The sequence below is a fragment of the Podarcis erhardii genome (assembly GCF_964252035.2).
Source record: "Podarcis erhardii genome assembly, chromosome: 4".
NCBI classification, from domain to species: domain Eukaryota; kingdom Metazoa; phylum Chordata; class Lepidosauria; order Squamata; family Lacertidae; genus Podarcis; species Podarcis erhardii.
In genome coordinates, this window is record NC_138508.1 from 22,877,685 (window position 1) to 22,882,407 (window position 4,723).

The 4,723-nt window shown below is 50.1% G+C and overlaps 1 long non-coding RNA gene across 1 annotated transcript; it reads left to right on the top strand.

The window, feature by feature from the left end:
* The first annotated feature begins 353 nt into the window (after positions 1 to 353).
* Positions 354 to 1,423, top strand: LOC309340862. Its single transcript, XR_014156132.1, has 3 exons — positions 354 to 793; positions 950 to 1,009; positions 1,313 to 1,423. It is a non-coding gene; the product is annotated as an uncharacterized lncRNA (long non-coding RNA).
* Positions 1,424 to 4,723: the final 3,300 nt, after the last annotated feature.

Below are 4,723 nucleotides of genomic sequence, written 5' to 3' on the forward strand. Positions count from 1 at the left end.
ACAGGGTTCATATCCCCCTCTTAGCCATTGTTATCACAAAACAAAACAAACTGCTCCTTTTGGGCTATTCTGTAGTTCGGCCCATTTGTGGTAAAAGAACTTTGGGTTTCTTGAAGGGGTGCTTCCCTCTAAAAGGGCAAGCAGGGGTACCTGGACAGGCTGTGGGCTACCTCAACTCTGCTATTTCACTGGAGACATTTATGCCTGGCCTAGCAGGTGATCCTAGGGCTTTGCCCTAGAATTCGATGGCCTGGAAGCGTTTCCGGCCTGAATAGTGTCCCCATGTGGTCCATGAAGCATTGGTTTCACCGGTTCCCTACATGGTTTAGTTTTTGCAGACTATGACAGGACCTCTACAGGGGTCAGGGTGAGGCTGTCCTGCGTCTTTAGGGATCATCCTGGATAGCTCAGCTGGTCAGTGCATAGTGCCGGTAATGCCTAGGTTGCAGGATTGGTCCCTATATGGGACAGCTGCATGCTCCCCCATTGCTCTACCTGGACACTTAGGCCCAGTGTCAAGGGCCTTTTGGTGGTTCCCTCACTGCGAGGGATGTAACAGGCGCCACGTTTGCAATATGCAAGCGGGAGAAAGCACCTTTGCGTGCCCGCATTGCAGTTTGCTCTGTGCATTGCAGGGCACAGCGCTGCACGGGCTGCATTTGCATTGCATTGCGTGAGGGATTTGCATTTGCATTGCACAGAGGTGTGCATTGCACGGAGGGTGTGTGTGCATTGCACAGAGTGTGTTGTTGCATTGCACGGAGTGTGTTGTTGCATTGCACGGAGTGTGTGGGTGTGGGCACATTGCACGGAGTGTGTAGTTGCATTGCATCAAGTGTGTGAGCATTGCACGGAGTATGTAGTTGCATTGAACGGAGGGTATGTGCAGCGCACAGAGTGTGTAGTAGCATTGCGCGGAGCTTGTTGTTGCATTGCGCGGAGTGTGTAGTTGCATTGCATGGAGTGTGTGTGCATTGCACGGAGGGTGTAGTTGCATTGCACAGAGTGTGTTTTTTGCATGGCACAGTGTGTAGTTGCATTGCACGGAGTGTGTAGTTGCATTGCACGGAGGGTGTAGTTGCATTGCACGGGGTGTAGCTGCATTGCATGGAGGGTGTAGTTGCATTGCACAGAGTGTGTTTTTTGCATGGCACAGAGTGTAGTTGCATTGCACGGAGTGTGTAGTTGCATTGCACGGAGTGTAGCTGCATTGCATGGAGGGTAGTTTCATCGCTTGAAGTGTGTTTTTGCATTGCACTGAGTGCGTTTTGCATTGCACGGAGTGTGTAGTTGCATTGCACGGAGTGTGTAGTTGCATTGCACGGAGTGTGTAGTTGCATTGCACGGAGTGTGTAGTTGCATTGCATGGAGTGTAGCTGCATTGCATGGAGGGTAGTTTAATTGCTTGAAGTGTGTTTTTGCATTGCACTGAGTGCGTTTTTTGCATTGCACGGAGTGTGTAGTTGCATTGCACGGAGTGTGTGGTTGCATTGCATGGAGTGTAGCTGCATTCCATGGAGCGTAGTTGCATTGCACAGAGTGCATTTTTGCATTGCACGGAGTGTGTAGTTGTGTTGCACGGAGTGTAGTTGCATTGCATGGAGTGTGTGTGTGCTGCATGGAGTGTGTTTTTTGCATTACACAGAGTGTGTGTCTGAAAAGGAAGCTGGCTCGGCGGCAGCTTTGTCAGAACTTCTTTAGGGGTTCTGGCCAGCATCGGCCCTGTAAATTTACGTATTATGATGGCAGCACAAGATGCCCCCTGCCCAAGCGGGGGCTGGAAGCTGGCAAGCAATACCTCAATACCTTTTGCCATATTCCCATTTTATTCGGGGATCCAGATGAATATTGTTGCAAAAACATACCACTTGCCTATGGAGTAGCTGTCTGCCTTGAAGGAATTTATTTTGTAATACTTCCTCTGTAGCAAGTGATGCTTCATCAGATCCGATCTTGCTGGGTCACTTAATTAATCTTGCATGCAGAGTGGTTGCCCCAGGCCGCCCTTCCCTTCCCACTAGGCCAGGTTGCCTGCGGCCTGAGGTCCCCTTGCCTTTCTCATGCAATGGTTGCAATCCCAAATGTATGCAATAGTAGTTGGCCATGGCAGGATACCTGGAACTTGCACAGGGATTTTCAGGTTCATGCTGATGCTGCTGGATCCTTGCCCTTTGGTTTTATTTATTTATTTATTTATTTTATTATTTATTTATTTATTTATTTATTTATTTATTTATTTCAGGAGCTGCTGGTGTGCAAAGCCATGGCCTCAAGCCCGGTGTGGTGAGGCAATCATGTGACCTAACTTTTCTTGAGTTTTTCCCCATTGTAGTAGCAGTTCACATGTGGCCCTAGGAGTTCAGTGAACATTGGATCTGCTTTTGGTCTGATAACCAGGCAGTGGTGAGCGTCTTGGCAAAACGGTCCTCACGCTTTAGCTGAGTCTCCGCCCCTCCGCTCATGCTTTTGAGCTGCGCCACTTAAGGTTCAATGTTGTGCTTTCTGCTCCTGATTACGGGATCCTCTAATGATGTCGCTGACACTCTATCCCATTTTCAGATGGAGCGCTTCAGACACTCAGCTACTGCCAGACTTTTCCAGACCACCTGTGGCATTTTGACAACAATTAGTAATTACAGAGAGCAGCAGCTTCCATTTCCCCTTCTGCTTTTAGCTCTTATGGGAAGGCCTGGATGGATTTCTTAGCCTTAAGCTGGCAGTCCTTGGCCATTCAGATGAACTGGCCCCCATCCTCTGAGCAGATCCTGCAGTATTTGGTCCACCTGCTGCAGATTGGGTGTGCTGTTATAACTATAAGAATTCAGTCCGCTGCAATGTCTGTTATACTGAAGCTTTATTTTTCAGAGACCCTTGTATAAAGTCTGTCGTGCGCAGGGCCTTGGAAGGTTGGAATAGGCTCCAACCTCATAGGACAGTGGGCAGGAAGTCGGTCAATTTTACCTATGCAGTATCTGCAACAAGTTAAAACTTATCTGCTGGTAAAAGATCAAGGCGAGACTCCTTTCAGTATTCCATTGCTTTTTGGTGCACTGAGGGTTGGGGAAGTGGTTGTTGTAGCTAGCACGGGGCTGAGAGTCTGGAGGCTTATTGCTTCAGGACTTTTCCTTATCTGCTTTGGAGCTTGTCATTAGAGTTGGGAACTCTAAAACAGACTTAGTGGGCAGGAGTGCCACAATCTGGCTTCCTGTCACAGGTAAGGAGGGCCCTTGCCCAGTTATGGATACCAGAAATATTTGGCTTTTCATTCCCCTGGGGGCAGGCCCGCTCCTAGTGCGTGAAAATGGGTTCCTGTTAGCCAGGCGTCAATGTGCTTACGTTGTGCACCAGTTATTACGGCCTGTGGCTTGCCTACCACTGAACACGCCTCATTCCTTCCGAATAGGGCTGCTGCAAAGGCTGCACACTGGGGGCCTGTCAGTAGACAGGATTGTGAAGTCATTGAATGTCTGATGCTGAGAAGGGTTATATCAGGAAGCGTCACAATGATGTCTGTGCTGATGCTTGTCTGTTATTTCCTTTTTTCATAGGAGCAGCTGTGCACATTTGGGCCACAGCATTGTACGCTGGGCTGGCAAGCGCGCTGACGAGTCTGGACTGGGCGCCATCTCAGTCTCCCTGCCCATGTGAACATATACTGGATGTCCAGATGGGGAATGCTTTGGGAGGAGATCCTTCCTTTGGCGGTCGAGTGTGACCTGTGCTGGTCCTCCCGCAGTGCTGGTGGTACAGCTGGACAAGAATGATTTGCCGTCTTCCTCCAGCATAAGTTTGCATTCCTGCATGCAAGAGGGCTTGGTTCGAGTTGATGGCAGCTCTCCCTGGACTCAAAATAATTAAAGGCATTGGTTCAAGGTGATCTGGAGGGGGGGTTGGAGCACCTGTCCCCTCCAACCGCTAGATGCGGTTGCTTTGGAATTCATTGCTCCCCCACAATGTTTGCTTGTACTGACGATATGGTGGGGCCCAGTCGTCAGTGCTGCCCTGCTGAGGTCAGGTGCAGCTAGTCGGGAACCAATGCCTAGACAAACTACCATCGAAGAGGCCGGAAAGCATTTTAATTCTTGCCACTCATGCAACGGCGCGTACTCCTGGCAGGCCCTCCTGCGGCAATAGTCCCACCTTCCGCGATTGTGGTGCAGCTTGGGGAAAACGATATGGTTTCCTTTGATTGCTATACGCTGCGTACTGCCATGTTACAGGACCTAAGGGAGCTGGCAGCTATGGTGCCTGCAACAAAATTGATTTGGTCACAGTTGCTTCAGCGCCGCGTTTGGCGCGGTAGTCCTTGCCCAGCGTCCACTGAGAAAGTTAGGAAGCGGATTAATTCCGCGGTGGGCAAGTTGGTGGTGAGCTTGGGCGGATTGGTGATTCCTCACCCTCGTATTTCCTTTAAGGAGGAGGTTTTATACAGGGCTGATGGGGGTTCATCTTTCCATGTTTGGGAATGATTTATGGTTGGATGCAGTGGTGTCCAAGTTGAGAGTGTGGTTTGCTTTGTGAATGGTGGCGGCGAGCGTAAGGGCTCTGGTGGCGGTTAGGCATTGGTTAAATTGGTTGGTGGAGGGGTATGGATTGGCTGTGCCTACCCCTCCAATGCTGCTGCGGAATGGGAATTCCGTTAAAGGAATTCTGGGGCTTACCATCCCCTTGTCCAAACCCCTGGAATCGGGTGCGGGCCGGGTAAGACCCCAAGGCGCATTGC